General features: G+C 31.0%; 1 protein-coding gene across 3 annotated transcripts in view; it reads left to right on the forward strand.

Annotated features, from left to right (window-relative positions):
* Window positions 1–1479: 1479 nt before the first annotated feature.
* The window catches only part of LOC110993875 (paired box protein Pax-5), a 68407-nt gene continuing 47415 nt past the window's right edge, over window positions 1480–22471 (forward strand). For all 3 annotated transcript variants that reach the window (XM_045630882.1, XM_045630883.1, XM_022260261.2), the window contains exon 1: window positions 1480–1578. The gene's annotated coding sequence lies outside the window, so the exon portion shown is untranslated. The remainder of the gene's footprint in view (window positions 1579–22471) is intronic.

The following is a 22471-nucleotide window of genomic DNA, read 5'->3' on the forward strand; positions in this document are numbered from 1 at the left end:
GTATACCTACTAATTCCTTGCAAGAGCTTTGAATTACAAACGCCACTAAGTATTTTACACGTCCTTAATGAAAAACAATGACATTGGAGTGTTTTACGGTGCAATAGTAAGATTTATTTTTTTATTAATTTATGTAGTGTATAAATACGCACATTATATAAGGAAGCCAAATTGGGATAATTGTTAATAAATTTCTCGAAAACTTGAAGTTATTACAACATATCAGGTGTATTACAATTCCGGGAACGGAGAGTTTCATCAATTTCTGTTCAGTGATTTTTGAGATCTCTAGGTTCTGTACAAATAGGTAAATAACTATACATTTAAATCGACTATTTTTGGTGATTTTTAACGCTATTGTCTATTTCCATAATGTAATAAAAACTTTGAACAGCTCTGGTGTTACAACAAAAGAGCTCAGCGCACGCGCAGACTAGATTCCTAGATAACGTCTCTAACTGGTAAATATATATGTACCGAGTGTTGCATGCCAGTTGTGTTGACCACCTCCATGATTTTGTGTATAAATGATACACATATCTTGGATTCAATTCCTCGTAAAATAATAATTTCAGATTCGGTTCAGACTGCTTGCTTTAACAATGAAACATAACCATCAGAATCAGTTGATTCTGGGTTCGATTTCCGGGTCAAATATTTGTTCTGGATAATCGTTCTTTGAACAGAAGAGGATTTAAAAGAAGTTTTAATAAAAATTCAACTCAGAGATTTAAACCATGTTTGTTCAGATTTATTTAGATACTAAAGTATTTAATACATTTTTCAATTTTGTCATATAGGTACAGTTAAATTTAAATCAATAAAGAACTGATGATTTTTATAAATAAAAAGTATTTAGAAATAATTGTCAATTTAATTTTTAAAATACATCAGATACAATTATTAGATACTCCAGTGGCTCTACAACCCTTTTCTAGAGCATAGATAATAGGAGAGTAGGTCTTCAGCCGTTAGACGGTCAGACTTAAGCCAGAAAATTGTACTTAGGGCTTATTGTAATATATTTGTAGACCTATTTTCGTTATAATTATCTTTTTCGTTTGATAAAGTATTCAAGAAATAAAAAGCCGTCGGGGTTTGATGGCGTAGTGGTTGGACACTGCAATTGGATAAACTAATAATAATAGCCCTTTATTTATCCTTCATCCATTTTTCCCATCTATTCTTTCCATCTCATCAAGAACTGGATACGACAATATTGTTTGTTCTTATACTCAAAACATCGTAGCGTGGTTCAAAGTTTAACTTTACAATATCTACTATGCAGTTAACTTGTCTCGCTAATAAATACAAAATAATTTTATAACCCAACAATAATACTAGACATTGCTTCCTTCGAGTCCTAACCAAAAACTGTCATCATGCCGTAATGACTGCTTTCCGTTAACGTTAAAGGCTTTATGTGTGCGTTCTGCGCAGGAGTGGAAAATGTTCCACTCAGTCGCATTTGTGCTCTGGCTGTCGTGTGGAACGGACGCCCGCGCGTCTTAAACTATAGACTGCTTGAGTTTTGTGTCTGTGTGTGATTGTGTTTTTGTGTTTCATCCTATCTAGTTGGTATGTTTTAAGTTAATTGCTTATAAATACTTTAAATGTAGATAAAAAGACTTTCTGTTTTTCATCTTTCATAAACCATAGTTTCAGTTATTGCCTTTTATATTTCGTATTGGAATCTAATTAGATTGAAAATGCTATGCAAATAACAGTTAAGCAACCTTAAGAATCTTAAGAAATCGATGCATTTTTAACTTTTACTTAATCAATAATGGCCGTTAAGTTTCATAAGGCGCGTAATAGTGTCGTTTAAGTCTTTTGTATTGAATTCTTCGTCATGCTTAAAGGGAATGATCGCAATCCCTTTTTATACGGGTCGAGTTCGGTTAAACTATTGGAAGTCATTCTTTTAGATCTCTCATAATAATAATATATTTAAAACGTTAAGAAGCATTATATTAAAAAAATGGCGCTAGTCGTACGTCTCTCTAAAAGGGTTATAATGTAGTTTAGTACATAAAAATCTCTATTACCTGTGACTAATACAAAACAAAATTAAATTAAAATGAATAAACATGTTCTGCTATATTCTGAAGAACTATACACTATTAACGTTCTAAATTTGAAAATAAATAATCTTTATTAATAAATTTCGATCCAAAACCTACTGCATTTTATAATCTATAACTTCCTGACGTTTTAACCGCCTTATCTTGTGTTAACTATAATTCCGGTGTATAGTTGCCGCTAAAAATAAATGTATTTGTTATTCGGTTTTATATATGAAAAATATTTTTACAGAATACTAAACCTTTAACATGCGTCATAGCTAAGTAATACTTACATAAGTATTTTTATCTAATCGCGTCAAGTGTGAGAACCACAGGTCTAGGTTACAATTTGAATGAACAGTGGTTCCCAGGCCGCATTGCCTCAAAAACATTGTTTATCCTCTTATAACAATACTTTGTGCGTCTTTATAATTTTAAGCATTTTTTTAAATTAAGTTAATATTAGATTCATTAGTGACGAATTATATCTATTATTATATTTATTTTGTAAATAATATTATATGATAGGCCTATATAAATGCTTTTAACAACGATATATTTAATATTCTGTCCACGGCATGTATGAAAGAGTTTGTAATTGAGAATCTGGCTAAATTAAATGTTTTGTTATAATTTTAATACGTATAAAAGATTTTACATATCTATTCAATGTAATAACTAGCGATTATATGGGATTTCATAAATTTCATCTGGAAATATTATTTGGCCAACATTTCTCTGCTAGGTCTACTTAATTATTCCTCTCTCAACGTCTATCAAAAAGCAAATTCCGTTGCTTCTTTACATTTTGAATTTTGGTATAGATAATAGATGAGTCTATGGCAAAATCAGGAGCTAATTTATTTAACCGCCGGGGAAGCACTTGCAAACCTTTTTGAGTGTCTATGGGTAGTGATACGTTTTTAAAATCAGATATTAATACTGTACTATATTGCTAACATATAAACTTGATATTGCATTTTTTCATTATACTTATGATAATATTTTTATTGGCTTAGTTCAATAGAACAAAGTTGCGAGCCAAAATCACAAAACTATCTACATTCATAAGCAGGCGACACCTTTCGATCATTTTTTTGTCGATAAAAAGTAAAAGACGCAAGCGCACTTTCTAAACGTACGAATAGACTATAGAGCAAAATTTAACTATTCCAAGTTAAAATTACTTATATTTCTTATAAACGACTTGATTATATAATATTTGTATAATAAATAGGCATTTTGATCATGAAAGAAAGGAGTGAAGAATATGTATGAAGTCTAGAATCAAAAAATATATATGTACTTCGAGTTTTCAGATAGCAAGTTTTTGATGAGTCTAAAATAGTGTTGCATTATTAATCGTTTTGTCGGTATGCCAAGTACTAACTTATACATTAATAAGACAACTGAACCACAGAGTTCAAATATTAATTAGATAACATATACATTCCTCCTTATTAATAAAAATGATTGTTTTCTAGTTACTTTAACTAAACTACTTATCTGTAACTTTTCATCATAGAGTGAACACAATTATGAGTAAACAAAGGTAGAGACAAAAGAATATTAGACCTTTTTATTTTAAAGAACAATCAAAATGAAAAGGAAAGTATACCTTTATATAATTATTCTTTAATATTAAAACCTACTTCCTTCAATTTAAAGCCAATCAGAAAACGTTGAGACTTTTGTGTATAATATTTCCGCCGCCATGTTCATTTGGTCGAAAATTTATTAACAATTAAATTACTGAAATTTGTAAACAATGCACAATAAAATAACTTAGAAGGCTTATAATTATTTCAACGCATTGTAAAAATATTAATCTTCTAGATAAACATGGCCTCTGTAGGCACGTAGATTTAAAAAGTTTTGTATCTATTCATTCAAGTATTTTTAATAGTCAAGCAATATGTATGATAAATTTTTATCCTAACTATAAAAACAACCTATAACCATCCAGGTCTGGGCATCAGAATTTTGTATCTGTTTTGTGAATATTTAATTTCCTTAATAGGCAAGTAAATGACCGGCTATGTCTGAAGCCGTTTTTGGGTCTAATGCGTGTGGGCAAGTGTTAAATGCTTACTCTGAAATATGCATTGGGGTAAAGCTCTTTCTCTTCAATCACATTACTTTTTCATAGTCTAAGAATATTTTTTGTTTATATATTTTATATTCCATTTTTCATGGATTATTTAAACGATTAAATTTTATACCAGAGTTCATCGGCACAGACTAAAAAATTTGCACCAAAATAAACAGACGCACGTGGGGCATGCTCCAATGGAGCACAGCACTATTTGGTTCCATACGTTGGCTGCGTCTGCGCACCTCATTCAATAAGAAATTCAAAATAGAACCCTGACCTCTACTAACGGATTTGAATACAGCTGTTAAAAGGCGTTAAATACTTTTGGACTCTAGGGCTCTTTTACATTATATAAAGCGTCATGGAGCTACTAAACTAGCAAAAACTATATATCTCAGTTATTAGATAATATGGAGTAATAATTGACATTATACCATAATTTTGTAAATTATATTAAAACACTTAATTAAATTTTTGTTTGACAAGTCTACAAATAACCTGTATTATTTGGTTCATACAACTTGGTGCGTCTGGCTGTGTATAAAAAAAATCTCAGAAATTCATCTGCAATTTGTAAGTGTACCCGTTTTTTTCTTTAGCAAGTACTATGAAAATACTTTTAACGTCAATTTGAATTAAAACTATTTTTCACCTACACTTAACTATATGAGTATACAGTCAAGTGTAAAATATTGAAGCGTGGTAAAATTCAGTATCCGCCGGCGCCGGCGCAACTTTGGTCACAAGACCGAAACGCGCACTCACTGTGTGAAACAAAACAGTCTGGCTTCACTTCAATGGAGCATGTACCACGTGCTTACTTACTAAAACATCTTAGTAAATTAAAATGAATAATTATTATTTAATTTTAACTACATATATTTACGAATCAATGATGATTTGTATATATGTAAATGGAAAACTTTCTTGACTATTCAAATCACGGCCTGTTGTTTAATAGTCTTAGGTGCGGCATAAGCGACATAAGACTAACCAGAATAAGTAATTTGAGTTTGAATGCCTTTTTTCCATTTTGGCAGTTTGCATGGAAATAGTTGGACTTATTTTTAAAATCTTAGCACAAGTATGTCGAGATTATGTTTTCGAAATAAAAAAATTTGGTATTATCATAGATTTTTTGCCTTGTACATTTATATCCTTACATAATTGCTGTTTATGTATTAAATTGTATATCTGCTTTGAGTAGAAATAAAATAATCTAAAAATGAAAACACAAAAGTTTAGTTAGTTTATTTCAAGATTGTAAGAGATCATTTTAATTATCTGGACAATAATTTCAAATTATGACAATTGACCCGGCTAACTTCTTTCCGCCTAAAAGTCTTAGAATATTGTGTTAATTTAATTCAACTTAATCAGGACTTCATTAAGATAACATTAATACAACTCTTTTTCCAAATACAGAAATGTTATATCAAGAGATGGTCATCACATGCTATTTGTATTCATAAAATTAATGAACTAATTGATTTATTGGATAACTTATCCGATATTTTACTCTGCCATTCGGTGTGGAGAATCCACCAAAAAAAGAGATACCTAACATCGGTCCTGCCATTCTTGAGTATATTACGTGTGTACTTTTTTATATATTTAGATTAGTAATACCTAAATAATAAATTATTTATATAAAGAAAAAAGCAAATCTATCAAAGTACTAAAACCAGTAAAAATAACGCAAAAAACTTCTAAGAAACGAAGTAATTACTTTTTTAAGCCAAGTGACCTAGTAAACTGACCCTAATCTTAAACAAAAAGTTTGTGCATCCCTTAAAAAACAAAGGTCGATAATGTTGACTAATCGTTTTTATCGACGTCAAGACAGTATAAACAAGGGCAATTGCTTAACAACACTATAGGATTTTTTCTATAGGCTTTGCGTCACCAATGCGAAAGTATGCCTGTAAGCATTATAAATGTTTACAAATACGTAAGATTTTAGAGGAATACAGTGAGCATTCTAAATCAAAGGTATATAATATCTTCCATTTATATTTTATTGAGTATTGTAAAACCCTAAATTTAACGAAATATGCATTTTTTTTTAAATTACATAATCTAAACTTATACCCAAATAGACAGATTTCTTAATTATTATTATCCTTGGTGTAAATGCCCCTCATTTACATGGGGATAGTTTAACAATTTCAGGGGGAGTTTTTAATGATAGCCCACTATTAGGAACCTTGTGAAAGCTGACAGCTTTCTTTCTAATAGAGAAAGATTCAACAAAAAATACTCGGTAAAACAGAATTATAATACTGTAGAAACGTTAGATTTATCAAATATTTCAGCAAGGCTAGGCCAAGTTCACAGTATAAGGTCACCAATTGTACACGGTTTTTATGCGACACTATTATTTTATTGTAATGGATTAAAATTAAGATGACATTGGTGATTTTTTAAATCAAGGCTTTTGTGTTAATTAAGTTTTGTGCATTTGTTAAAAGAGTTTTGTAAACCTTTTTAGTAGCGACAGCAACATGTTTCTCCACATTGTCGTATTGGTTTAGGCTGTAAAACTAATGTGTATTTCTGAAACAAATAAATAAATAAGTTGATATGGAACAGTTGAATTACACTTAACTCCATACATGTTCAAATATCTAAATGAATGATACTCGAAGAGTACTGTTTCTGTGTTCGGAATTAATAACAGATAGAATGATTAAATATTAATAATAAATCAGTGGTGCTACAATATATTTAGGTCTGGGCTTCAGATTTCTGAATCTGTTTTATGATCTTTTGTCAATTTATTAGGCAATAAGTGATCAGCCTTACTCGTACCTGAAACACGCCGCGAACTTTTTTGAGTCTAAGGCGGCGTTCCTTCAGGATACCTTCCTTTATGAGCCAGTGTTAACTGCGCATTTATAAAAAACTCCATTGGTGCACAGTCAGGGATCGAACCTACGACCTCAGGGATGAGAATCGCACGCGTATGCAACTAGGCCAACACTGATCCAGGTAGAATGATTACGTTTTAAATTACTTTAAAACCGTTTGATATCTAAATGATTTACATTCAATAGTCATAATAAATGAATTTTGTATTGTATTTTGTGTGTTTTCGCTGAAGTGGCTTCACAAGGATTATAATATATTATATAGTCAGATATAGATAGGGATGATAATCAATAATATACACTAAAAGCCTATTTAAGAATAAAACAACATTAAATTTTGAACACAAAATTACACGAACAAAGAAACAATTTAAAATTTAAAAAGCACTCATTAAACATCCTTTCCTGAGGGAAATCCATTTCGTTCGCTCCCATTTCCCATGCTCCAACAATGCGCAGACGCAGACAAAATGGCGGACGGTGACGTCACTCCGGAAACGACTCCGTTTTGAATTTGGAACGGTCGAACGAGCAATGGCGGAACATCCGGCGAAGACGTTACAATGAGTGCGCGCGATCTGATCTAGTTTGATTCTTAATTGACGTATGATTTTTATTAACATGTGAAATATGTGACATATTATTACTCAAACGAATCTAAAGAGATATCTATTCGCCGGCGTTTGATAATTAACTGATAATTAATTTTATTTACTTATAGAAAATAATGAAGCTAATTATAATGCTCTATGCAATATATATTATTCAAAATGTCATAGAACAGTTACAAAAAAGATATTAAAGGTTTGAAAATTCAAATAAAAATACAAAGGTACGCCCTCGTAAAATTTATTTAAAGAAACAATTGATAATATCATTGTCTTATCTATAAGAGTAAAAGTATTTATCTTCATCAGCGAAATACAGCCTACAATATTGGATGAATTCTCTAGAATATCCTAAAACGTGATAAAGTTATATTCTATCTGTAGTCGTGTGAAGTTCCGATACAGATAGCCCGGTGGCAGTAATCATTTGAAATGGTAAACAGACCGCTAATCGTTGCGGTTATAGTGTTGTAATATCGATATATTTTTCCATTAAAGTCTGTGTATTTTTTAGGCTGTGGCATAATGCATATGCCATATAGTAATGATAACAAAATTAGCCAGCCCCTTATATTATATATATAATTACCTTCCCCTTAGATTGTTTTTTTGTGGTTAGGGAGAACAGAGGGTAGATATTACGGTAGAGAATAATGTTAGCTGATAAAAAGAAAAATTACATTTGAAAATACATTAAAAGTATTTTAACTTTCTAAAGACATTTTATTGTGATATAGAGTATAATTATTTTAAATACATATATAACAACGAGCTTACGAGACTCCAAAGAGCGTTGCAAATAAAGGGCAGACATCGCAACCTTTGGACATCCATTTTTCGTGGGTTTAAACCTTTGAGGGAGGAGTCCACTCTAACTTTGAATAGTTAGATCTATCGGGAAGACACCCAACGCGAGTCGACTCCACAGTTCGCTTTCGCAAAAGAAAGTGCTTTGTGGAACGGACTGTGGAAGTCTTCCAGCCATCAAAATAAATAAATACAAACTCTAAATAAAAAAATGGGATAAATTGTAAGTTGCTATCTGAATACAATCACGGTATTATCGACATTGCTAACATCACTATTCAAATCAAAGCAGCTTTAAAAAATAGAAAACTCAATATTGGATTTCGAAACCATTTATTATTTTCATCAGAGTTTTAAATAACCTTCTTCTATTAAGTATAAGATAAAAATGCAAAAATTTCGTGGTTTTCATTCTTAATAATACGAAATAAAACACATCAGCTCAATATTCTATATGTTCAGGTCGTGGATTCGATACTCGGTAAAAGAAATATTGCGGCTTTGCAAGCTTACCTATCAAATATCAATGAAGAAAGAGTAATAGTGTTGGTTTGGTTTAAATGTATGAAGAACCTTTTTATTTTCTATTGGTCGGCTGGTATTACGAATGATCGCAAAACTAACGATGTGTCTGTCATACGTAAAGTCTAAAAAATAAATCCAAAAACTCTGACGTCACAGAGATAGCCTTGAACTGTTATTTTTCAATAACACGAATATATATTCGATTCATAATCTTAAAATTCAAGCAAAAGCTTTTAAAACATAATACATGTGATACATGCAAATAGCGTGTGACTCTCTGAGTTTGTAGGTTCGATCCCCGGATATACACCAATGTCTCTTTACATGGGCATTTAATATGCGTTGGAACTACCGGAATATCATAAGGCTTAGACCCAAAAAGTCGATGGTGGTCATGCGCAGAAGGCTGCTATTACTTTCCTATTAAGGTAACTGAACTGAGATATAATCTAAAGCCCATACCTAAAAAGGTTGTAAATGCCAATGATTATACATTTATTCCTATTGTTAACCAATGAACGCAGCTTTTGGATGTATCCCTAGGTTTATTAAGATCTGAAAAACAATAGTACATATACATTTGATACTACACAGGTGGAACGGATGTGGTGACCACTTAGATAGACCACACTAAGGATTCGATTACATTTGTTCTTTCTTGTTTCATTGTTTCATTAGAACAATCTTACTACCTTATAAATTGCATCTCAAAGAGATAAATGCAATTAATTACAATAATAAAGAGAGAGTAACATGAACTATGTAAGAGAGAGATTATGAGTACTTTATTTCGTAGCGTATTAACGAACTTCGTTTCGCCTTGAGGTGATTCTTTAAGCCTACCTTTTTAGTAAAATATGGTATGATACCCCAAAGAAACTGTTCGCTTGTACAGCATAGATAAGTAAGTACTAAAAAAAGTCCCTACTACGCACTCGCGAGCTTACCACCACTACCAGCTGCCCACTGATATATTTTCAACCCATTTTGACTTAGGGTCCTTCAAAAAGAACATACCAATTCTTAAACGCAAAGCATTCTTGCAGTTCTTCTTGCCTTCTTAAGAGTGTCCATGGGCGATGGTATCAATTAACATCAAGTGAGCCTCCGGACCGTTTGGCCCCTGTTCTATTAAAAAAAACATCTAATACATAGTAGTATTTAAAATAGGTATTTAGCAGAGCATTTTGTTAGCAAATCGAATAAGCTCTTGCCAATAAAGATAGACAATAAATTAGATGTTTTGCTATATGTAGACAGACCGAATAATAAGCCAAGTTCAAACAACAATAAAGCAAACGAAATAACAGAGTATGGTTGAACAATTTCTCTAAGAAAGTGTCGCCCGCGGTGTAATGTTTAAACTGCCTGTATCTAGGTCTTAGTCTAGGTCTAATTTGGCTGGAGGCAAGACGCTCTCTTTCTCTTCAATATTTTTAGTTAGTACTTATAATGTTTGGTTGTATGATGAATTATCGTTTATTAAAACCTAAACGTAATAAAGAAAAAGCAGTTTCTACAAATTTCTTAACATACATAGTAATATTAAAATTTATAAAAACTTAATATAATATGTTGGGACGTGACTGTGAACCTTTTAGCAGCATCCTCGTAGTGCGATACTTAATCGTTGAGCGAGGATGAATAGTACTTTCATTGTGTGGTCATCGGTACATTCTACCAAGTGTCAACTTATATATTTAATTAGTGCCTGTGCACTTGAACCCGAGTTATAAAGTATTTATTAGGAAGGCTATTCTTATTCATACATAAGTGGTATCACGTTTAATTTTTACTCTACCTCAAAACGATTGTGTTTGTATATCGGTTGTGAACGTGTGGCTGTGTGGTAGATCTTTCTGTACTAATACTTAAGCTTCCAATATTAAGGGAATTCCTGTCAGGCACCAAGGCTCTGCCTACAGAAAAATTATCGGTGAAGCAGAATTAAAAGTTTTTCTGCTTGGGAGACGGTTAAAATGTCATAGGGTCATTCCCAACAGAGTTTGGACTCCTTGTCCATTACTTGTATGACAATTATATATCTAGTCAATTTCTCAAATAGACTAAGGAAGAGTAAATTCATGCTGTAGAATCAAATTGAATCTATCATTTCCTAGAAAAACCTAAACATCCTATTAGCGTCAAACAAATTCAAATTACTAACGATTTATACAAAAAAATAAGGAATAAATGCTTCCTCATAATTATCAGTTGTTACAAAAAGTGCATCGAATTACTACTGCCGTTTACTGAGAGAATGGTTTCGTAGATCAATCATTTAAAGTAGTCATATAAACTTCAAACATAATATTTTGTCCCGTTCATGTATTTTTTAAAGTAAGATAAGAGCGATAAAGATAGAAGATTCAATTTCACATATTGAGCTAGTAGAGTGTGGGTTTTTGAAGTATAAAATGGATGAAATCTTCTAAACGAACTTTCTAGAAGATGTTTAGTGAAAGTTGAACATTGAAAATTCATAGAAATCTGAAATAGAAATCCCTACTTCTTAAGAATTTTGGTTAATTTAACTGACTTTGTGCTTAATATTTTACAATTCTACACGCCCATTTTATGTACTACTTTAGCTTGCAATTCTCAATACTGTCAAGCGTTGGGTTATTGTCAATATGTTTGATTGTAATTCATATAAAGTCGCACTCTCATAGAAAAATCTTAAGTAAATTGACTAGGTCTTGTATGAATAAAACAAACGCAGAAATATGACAGCCCTGCCGATTCCTATATACAATATATTATACAACGGTTAACTCTATTAGGTAGAATAGGGTTGTAACAGCAACGAGGAAGTAGGGTTTTCGAAACAGCTGATAATTTTAACGTCTTAAGTAAATTGTAACGGTGGGCACCTGACCTAAGGGTGAGAAGTCACTGCCTTCTTCTGACCTTATGAACGTTAGAATTACACTTGTTGTTTTATTAGTCTAGTTCTAGCGACGCTTAGTAACAGTTTGTATAATTCTGAGGAAAAATCTTAAAGAATTGGTATTGTCAAAAAATAAAATGTTATTTTTCTTGTATGGAATAGAAATTTTTGTGCACAAAATTTTATCCAATAAGAGTTTTAACCAAAGGGTTTTTACTTTAAAATATAATTTACAAATGAAAAAAATCTTAAATTCTAATTTCCGTCATGCCTACAAAAAACATGAAATTAACATCATTAGGTATTTCCCGCCAAATCTTCAACCGCCAAATATAATTATTATGGAGTTTTTATTTAAATTCCCTATCATTGTCATCATTACAGGAAATGACTTCACCCCTTGTAATTGGGCATAGCACCACGCGTCGGCATTTTGAATGAAGTATTATCTATGCTTTTTTAGCTGACAACTTTTTGTATGTAACCTTCTTGATAGTGAAAGTTTAATTATCTATGGCTGATCGTGTACATGCCAGTTTTTAAGTAAGTTTAAAACTAAAAAGATTAACTGAAAATGGTTATGCTAAATATGAATACCCTGAAAATCAATACCCAATAATCCGTAGTTAAAGTTATTACAAATATTATCATGAAGGTGTACCACAAGCATCAAAATTTGGCTAAACCACGTGTCTAAAACGGCAATTCTTGAAATATACGTGTCCATTCACCTCCAATGACATTTAAGCGATATTGCCAGGTATAAAAAATCACGCGTTCCCTCGACTCACGTGGTTACACCACCTGTTAACAGTAGTTGCGGTTTTTTTACGAATCGGTTAGCGCCCTTTTGCAGGACAATGACATTTCGTGAAGGATTTGAGTTTTTCTGCATCTTCGGCCATTTCTTTTCTAAGATGATTAATAGTTAATTATATTTAGCACTTGTGAAAGTTTGGCATGTTTGAAATCTCGTATCCTTTCATTAGACTACTTTCTCCAAATCAACAAATATGATTTACCCTGAAATTGAACCTTAACTTCCGGGTTAAACAATACGAGTAATAATATTTAAGGTGCTCTTTAGCTTTATTATAAAATCTACAAATGTAACAAATTATATAAAAACATACAGATGAGAAATGCTGTGTTGCCTGAATTAAGACTACGTTATAATATCACTACATGTTTTATATTAAAAATGTATCTATCACCATTCTAAATTTAAAATTCCCGCGCTTTTGGTTGTTATATAGGGCTATGTTAATTTGAATATTGTCATGTCAGGTGGTCAATTTATGTGTGAAAATTTACTTATTTGCATTGTTTTTATTACCGAATTACTCAATTCCCATAAATTTAAGGTTGTTTCAAAGTTAAGTGTTCAAGATTTAGTCATCTCACAACGTAAGACTGACCAATGACTTGAATGCCATTGACATTTAAATAAGTACAACTTATCACATTGTAAATAAATAAACCTGTCAAAATCCTCATTTGTTTTCCTACCATTTCTCTCTATTGTCGAATTAAGTCTAACAATACACTGTAAAAAAGGCTATTATGAATAGTTTAGCCATTAGATTCAAACGGGCGACCCGTATGTTGGCTCGTGCCGTTACGTCAGGTGTCTTAAGAGGGGTGTTTCCTGATAAAATGATAAACATTTTTTTATTCAAAGATACCTGGGATATTAAAGGTGCATTGATTTTACATTAATGAAGAGAGAGAGAGAGAGAAAAAGAGAGATAATAAAATCTATTAATAAATTGGAAAACTTTAAAACTGAAACTTTACGTTTTTTTTAAATTAGTAACCTTAATTTCTTATAATGATTATTATACTGGAATTCGCCCACACAGAAACGTGCACAAAATTTAATATTAAAATTTTCTAAGATTTTTTTTTGCATTTTTTAAGCATTCTGGGCCTTTTGATTTTTACATAATTTTTGGAACACTTGCTATACATACATTGATAAAACAATTTCCGTAACTGAAAAATCTTGCTTTTTGGAGATGCATTCATCGTTATTTGAATATACAATAGAATATATAAATAAAAATATATATATATTTTATATATTTTATATATATAAATTATATATAAATAAAATTAAAAATGAATGCTTTGGTAGTATTAAATATAGTATACAGTTAATCTTAGTAAGCGTTTTAATAGAAATATGCAATAGCAAAAATTTTGCCTATGAGGTAAAGAAAATTTTATTTTACAATGACTGAAATTAAAAATCGTATTAAACAAATAAAACCTCTTTCGACGGACAATTGATACGGGATTCTTTGTCTAGTAAAAAAACAAATGACGTTTAGGCGCGAACACGTGTCCGTTACGTCAGGTGCCACCCCCGCGCAGGTGTAGGGAGGCTCCTGTCAGCTGATTGTCATCTGCTATGCTGATTTCAAAACGGAATAGTCTATGTCTGAAGACTGATTTAATTCTGTTATTTTTCAACTAATCTTAATAAAAACAAATAAAATTAGAATTTAAATAGAATATTAATTTTCATACTAAATAATAAAGTCAGTGACCTGCACGAATAATATAAACTTAAATAGAAATTACAAATTAAAAAAAGAAATAATTTGCTTACGTTAAATTTAATACCTTAACATTTTCATTTTATTATCTGTCTAAAAGTTATCAGTAAAGAAGGCGCTACGAAGTGACGTTATATTTGGCGGGAGTTTGACGTAACGTTTCTTTACGTCACAGGTGTCAGCCACCCTCGCTATTTTAGTCACCTTGTTAATTACGTTATTATAACTAATTAGTAATTAAACGGTTTTTATTCAGTATAATAGATATTAGCTAAATTTCATAGTTAAGATTTAAGACAAATATTAATTTAGCACTAAAAGATTAGGTATGAATACGAAAACCAAACTATTATACACTCTTATCACTGAGGACATTCACCTTATTGATAATTACCTATTTCGAATACAATAGGAAACAATAATTAATCATTTAATTATAGTATATGAAACATGCAATCGCACCATTTTATTAACAAAATGAGATCTTATAGCAAAAAATTATAAAATAATGAAGGTATATTAAGGAAGGAAATATTAAGTAAATGCTATAAAAGAATCCAATTTCAAGCTAACGTACAAAATAATATGCTTACGATTTTTTTTTATGTTATATTTATATTCTATATAGTGTAGTAAGTTAAATAGCTACAAAAAAATATTAATTGAATTTTTTTTTTAAATGCTAAAATTTGAGGTAACATAAGCAGTGCCGGTTTTAGCACTACCGGCGCCATGGGCGAGATTTATACGGCGCCCCCTAACTGCAATTCAAACCCATGGGCCCTGGCTCTGAGCGGTTGCCCAACCGCGCCCCAACGTAACGCCGCTACTGAACATAAGATCACGTTGTCCTCGGCTATTAAATTGTTGATGTTTTCTTGCGTTTATTTGTTTGCAAAGTGACAAGAAAATATTAACTATCCGAGGCATGGGTGTATGAAAGATTTTATTAAAGATGTGATAATATTTCACGTTGATATGCAGCGGAATGAACAAAAGAAATAAGTCGCTCCCACGGCGTCAATGTTGAGGTCATGCGAATGTTATGTCACATTATATGAGCGCGAAAGGAAAATGTACTTTCATTGATGACTCTAAATTTTTAGTCTATGTTATACCTAAATAACAATGTTTCGCCTGAAACAGTATGTCTTTTTATCACAGCGTAAACACAATTTGACAGAAAGAGAGGAGTGGGTCACAAATAGTGCTTCTATAATGTGAAAGAGTTCTTGATTATAAGTTTTGAGATAATAGCATTGAGTATGACATAACCATAGCTCAGTTTCACTATCGGACGACAAGGCAGAATACAAAATACCATCCGTATCACCTTGACGCGACCCGTTCCGTAAATGAGCGTTTCATTAGGCAATTTCTGCCTCGCACCACCACTATGTGGAGCCAGCTGCCCACTGACGTATTTCTGAAACAAATCGAATTTCGGTCCTTTAAGAAAAGATCGTACCAATTCTTGGAAGGCCGGCAATGCACTTGAGAGTTGAGAGCGATAGTAATGTAAGTGTACATTAGCTGCAGTATAACTTAACATCTAGTGAGCCAACTGCTCATTTGCCTCTTTTACATAAAAAAAAATTCAATACAGATGTGGATAACTTAAGTTTATACAGTATTTAAATTTAAGATTACAATACCATCGTTGCTATTAATTAAACATTTATATTATGTGGCAACTTTTGATTGGCGCCATATCGTAAACAATATTTTTTTTGTTATAGCCTGGTAACGAGATCTTTTAGCTCATAAACATTTATCGGTATACTTAAGGGAACAGAACTACATATTTTGAAAAAACTTTTCATTCACAAACTATGCCCATTGCACGTTGTTTTTATGAGTTGGATTTTAATATAAATTTGTTATTAATATAAATATACAAACACCTTTTTCTTGTCATTTTTTGTTATATAAGTTTAAACATAATATATCGTTTTCGTAAACGGAAGCATCCATTAACAACGGAAAGTATTTTCATTTACTATCTATGACATAATACCATAGATAAACCATTGTAAATAGTTCTCACGACCTAGACATTGATATGTGGGAAATGGCACTGTTTTTTACTACTTCTCTATTGTTTATGCTTGTTCGTTAATCTGTAGCATATTAGGTAAGTGGTTTAAAATAAATTGGGTACTCAAAATTATTTCAATTGTAGTTATGATTCCTTAAAACCATAAGCGCCTTCTGGTTTGCGTAATATTTTCCTTTTTAACAATTTCCTGTATATTATAAACTATTTCTTATACTAACATACGACCAGAACTTTGTATGGAACAGTCTAGAGCAGTGTATGCCAATATGAAGCACATGACTCACAAGCGGGCAATTTGATTGTCAAAGGGGACAATTGAAATCGGTTGGATATAACACAACATTGAGAATGAAGCTATCCAAATTGGAACCTAATTTAATATGTCTGTTCAGCAAACATCAAACTCAATGATCTTACTAAATTAAAATAATTCGAAATTTGAATTTGATTTTCTCATTACATGTTTTGAAAATTAACTAACTGTGTTTCGTTAATAATTCCCTTGTGATAACTTCCTTAAACCTATATTTTAAGTCTCTTAAGTGAATATTTATGTTTAATAATAAAAACTATGTATCTTATGTACAACATTCCTAGATAACGGTTAAACGGTGTTCTATGTTTATAACTATTTTACGTCGTCGTATACAACAGTTAATCAGTTATTGCCAATCACTGAAACAAACTTAGAAATGTTCCCGCTCTTTACCTAGAGGCCGTTTAATCCTTGAACTTAAGCAGATATATCCCCTCACCTTCCTTCAGCCCTAAAAATAATAGTCCATAAATGTATTAATTTTCTGACGGAATCCTCGAAAATGTATTTCGTTGAAGCAAACACAATGTGTGGGTTATATGTGTAAAAAAGTAATAACTACTGTTGACGTAATCACGAAATAAGAAAATCCCTTCCACCGTTGGTGCTTACATAATACTTGAACTTGCGCTGAGATAAAATTAATAATTAAAATAATCTTGCAGTGCTGGCAACTAAAGTGTTCTCCAGGAACTCGCTTTCTTTGTACCTAGGAAATATGAGCTATGACGAAAGCCAAGGCTGTTTGCGATACAAAGGATTAGAACCAGTCTGTTGCATAGATCCCCGTTGAATGCTGTCTACGACACTATCAACATAAATATACAATCGCAGAGTTATTCCAGAGTAGCGATATTATATATTTCATATTATTGTATTTTGTTTATTATTATCGTTTTGACTTACAATACTATGATAATAAATAATGAATATTTAACAGTCAAAATTTATCTTTTGTTAAATTAATAATATAACTAGACGATAATTCACTATGAAGTTATTTGATTAATTCAATATTCCCCTTATAATTCACACGCTAATTCAAATTATCGTGGGTAAACACGTAGTAAATGTCCACTTGTTGCAACGGAAATAGTTTAATATTCAAATGAGTTAAGGGCAGTCACGCGAGGGTAAGACTATCGGTATGTTGGGGTTAAAAAGTTTGTATTTGAATCGAGTTTTCAATCGAGTCGTACGTGTAATTCGAAAACATATCGAGGAAATGCTGCCACAAGGAACAAACTTTTTAAAATACTTTTAATTTTCTATTCATCGATTTTTAATGATTATTATTAGTATGTAGATTAAGAATATTGTAAATACTGTGTTTTGTGTGTTGGTAGCAAATATTTATGTTTAAGAAATAATATAATATTGTTAACAATACGATACGTTATTGAATGTGGTCATAATAGCTCATAGACACGTTATAATGCCTAAGCTGAAAGATATTTATTTGTCGTAATTGTATTAAGAGTATAGGAACACTATGATAGAATTAATTTTAATCACATTTTTTTACGAGTGTGACTTCGAAAACCTTTAGTAGTGATGAAAGGGCATTAATGGTTTCAGAGCTGCGCTTACACAGGGGTCACGCGATCAAATGTACCGGAAAATTGACATTGTTTACAAAACTTATTTTTACCTTTTTTTATCGAAATTTTTACGCTTCATTAGTAATTGGCTTGTTATAATTTGTGAAACAATTTCAATAATACTAAAATAATTTGACTATAAATAAAATAAACCTAAAATATATATACGTATAAAATGGCAAAACGACGCCATACATTAATCACAATTTTAGTGTATGCAGATAATATGCTTATCTTAAGATTCGAGGTTATTCGTAACAAGCCTTTTGATCGTATGTTTTAACATAAAAAATATAAATAAATGAATAAAATCATAGGAAATATATTTTTGGTACCTTTAAAACCTGTGTAAACAATAATATACAAGGAAAATATATTCATAAATCATATTTGTGTTTTTTTTTTTCATAATTCCCCAGAAATCCTTTTTTACAAAACAAATATACTTAGGTACAGTTTTTAAGCATCTCAAAAGCCCACTAAAATGTAAAGCCTAAATGTCCTTGATAACATTATGTTTAATAACATACACGGGTTTTACAAGTTGCCTGAATTGGAGGTGAATATAATTTTTCACTTTTTAATAAAATTTGATTCGGATATGTTGAAAATAATATTTATTTCGTATAATGATTATTGAAAACATAAAAACATTTTTTGTTTCTATATTCGACTTAACACTATTAGTTTTTTGGATATTGATTTTGTTATTAATGTACATTATGAAACATTAATCAAATATTGTTTAAACTATATTCAACTAAAATCTCTTAGTTCTTTCCTTTATTTTTTTTTTGTTTCTTGTTAATCAATGCAGTAAGAACGACACTAAAAACTATAAGAATTTTTCAGTGCCCATAAAATCCCACATAAACCATACATTATATTTAACCTAGTGATAATTAAATATGCCTTTGTCTAACATTTCGGTTGTTAGTGAGTCAATTACGTACAGTTCAATGTCATTGTTTTTTGTCAACGTGAGAACGACGCCATTTTATATTTAATACTATACATAATATAATAGCGTATTAATCCTTTTGTCTTTATTAGGTACATATAATATTATCTATATATATATAGGCTCTAAATTTTAAATTAGTATTTAAATTGATTATTATTTAATCCCGTGTTTCGGTGCCAATACCTAAAACCGAAATTTATATTTGTGTGTCAACAGTTCCGAACTCTTGGTTCACAGCTTTGATTAAGTCTTAGACTAAGATTATGAGTAGTAAATTATTATTAAAGATTAAATTAGTAAATGAACCATGGATTTCCAAATCTATTTTCAGTAGTGGGAAAATGTTTGTTCACTACACAAAAATTATATTCAGTCAATTTACTTCCATCCACCATGCCTATTTTAATCTCTAAATGTATAGTAAAAAAACAATTAATTTTACATGACGTTTTATTTTAACCTCTATAATTCAGTCTTTGTAGAGTAGCTATGGTCACGTGACTATCACAATTTTAAGTCATATATGTGATCATTTTTTGTTTTAGTCTATTAATTTTTATGAACGCTTATTGGTTGTTTTATTTTTCAATTTTTTATTTATCTTAGATGTCTCTTTTTAATATCTGGGTCATTACCGAATATCGAATAATAATTATTAAACTTTATTAATAACAGAAATATCGATAATTTAATCAATAGTTAAATAGGAGAGTTTTAGTTTCTGGCTCGACCAAGTTTTTTAAAATCAAAAATCAACCACTGAAGCTTCCATAAAAGGAAGTAACAGATCCTCCTGATAATTCTACTACCAAATGAGACAAAAACATAACAACATAATGACGTGTGAAAGATGAATAAGATGGTTACCCATACATTATTTATTACTTACTAAAGGAGCACGCAAGGCACAAAATTTAATCGAAGCATCTATAACAGGTCAGGATTTTTTTGAAATTATATATTGGGAACTTGGGATAGGTGACTTGAGAATTATATTTATTTAACCACATTATAGATATTACTATCTATAGTATATGTTACAAACTCAAACATAAATAATCAAAAAAAAATCAATAAAAATGTGTACAAGATAAAATAAAAATACCCGAAATTTTTTGATCATGGGTAGCATGATACTGTCTTCTGTGCAATTAAAACCAAGGGAAAATTATGGTTAAGACCGGAGACAAACCCATTTTAACTATTTGATAACAAAGAAATTCTCAGGTAATGCACTCTCTTGTCTATATGTTAATATCAAAAAAAAAATTTTAATATACATAAATCTTACATACTATAAAATACAATGTACACTAAAACTCTTTCAGACAAAACAGGAACATAAATTTTCCTGTTTCCCTCATTTTCTGCGTACGTGTATAACTATTTTGAGACACAAAAACATTCGCGATGCGCAAGGCTATGGGAATATAGACACAATGCGAACAACTACACAAGGCGTTCGATATCGCGTATTTATCTGAAGATATTTCAATTGTCTATCAATGAACTTTTGTAATTGTACTGCGATGCTATCGCTTCATCCTGTTGAAATTGGGCTCTTTCCTGTATTTCCAGCTCCCCGCGCTTGAATGAGTCATCTATCCATCTAGTGGCAGCCTGTCCAACGATTCGACAACTAGTACTTGGTTTCGGTTCCAGGATTTTTGCCCCGGCCATCCGTTCTTTGGGTTATGTACCCCGTCCATTGCCAGCGTAGACCCGTTTTACTATGTCAGTGACTTTAGTTCTTCTATGGAGCCCTTCATTATATTATACGGTCTCTATAGCTCCTCGTTGTACCGCGATGCTGTTTGACCCTAAAACAACTGTGTAAACAACAAGCTTTAGTAGTGTAGAATATTCTAAACCAATACTAAACCTTTTTAACTATGCTTGCCCTTGATACTCGTTCTTTGTGTTTTACGAGATCTAAGCCTTAAGTTATCTAAAAAGACTGATTCAGTTGTAACGAATTTAAGATAGCGTCTTAAATGATTAATGTGGGAATATACAATATCAAATAAATATACAATTGCAATAATAAAAGTCTTTTTGATATACTCATTATCAAGGAAAATCACGTTTTCATTAATAACCCCGAACAGAACTACTCTATCTAAAAATTCTATATTTTAATAAATTAGAAAAATATATAAAATGTCTTTCGACACTTTTAATATCGCGTGTACAGAACATTCGCACATTCATTTAAATGTAAAAAGATACCTGATTACTATTATCAAAGATTTTTATTTATTAAAATTTCCTATGCGACTCATTGGAATTGATTCCAATGGATTTTAAACGTTCTTTTAATGATAGGCATTGAGGGCGTAGTAGCTTGAGTGACATTTCAACCTAGGGGTCATTCGTTCGAATCACGTCTGTGCTCATAATAATCAGGAAACAGATACAGAAGTCTAAGGTAATCTAATTTGAGGCGCCACTGGTTTTTAAATGCATTTTTAAAGATTCCTAGAAAAGCTGGTGTAAATTGTAGAACACAAAAATAATAAGATAATATTCAAATATTTTGAACAATAGGAGCGCTGGTTGTCGATTTACGAAGTATGGATGCGGTGTCGATTCTGTTCATGGATGGTCTTGATATAATCTAGCGTTTTAGCGTTAGAAGTATATTATATATAAGGATAACCACAGTGAATATTGTATATACAATGTAATGTTTGTTTTGAGTAAAGTAAAAATTTTATTTATTTATAAAAACGTATAATACTTTGGTATTTAATATGCACGTTCTTTATAAATCTTAAATTAAATTATCTTAAGTTTTCTCAACTGATTCATTAAAATTATTCTTTAAATATGAATGTGTATATAAAAAATAATTGTGTAGTTATTAAATAATTTATTTTTGCTTAAGTTGACAGCTGGTAGACAGCACGGGTGACCCCAGAGCTGGAGCTTTCCTCGCTAAACGAAGTATCACAATAGAGCGAGGAAACGCCCATCTTTTGCCTTAGTTTTTCTACTAGTATGTTAAGAATATAAAAATCTGAATATTGTTATTAAGTATATCAATATGAATAAAAATTGTTCGAATATCCGCTCATTCGTAGATTACATATAAAAGCGAACAATGGAA

This window comes from Pieris rapae, chromosome 13 (genome assembly GCF_905147795.1).
Source record: "Pieris rapae chromosome 13, ilPieRapa1.1, whole genome shotgun sequence".
NCBI lineage: Eukaryota > Metazoa > Arthropoda > Insecta > Lepidoptera > Pieridae > Pieris > Pieris rapae.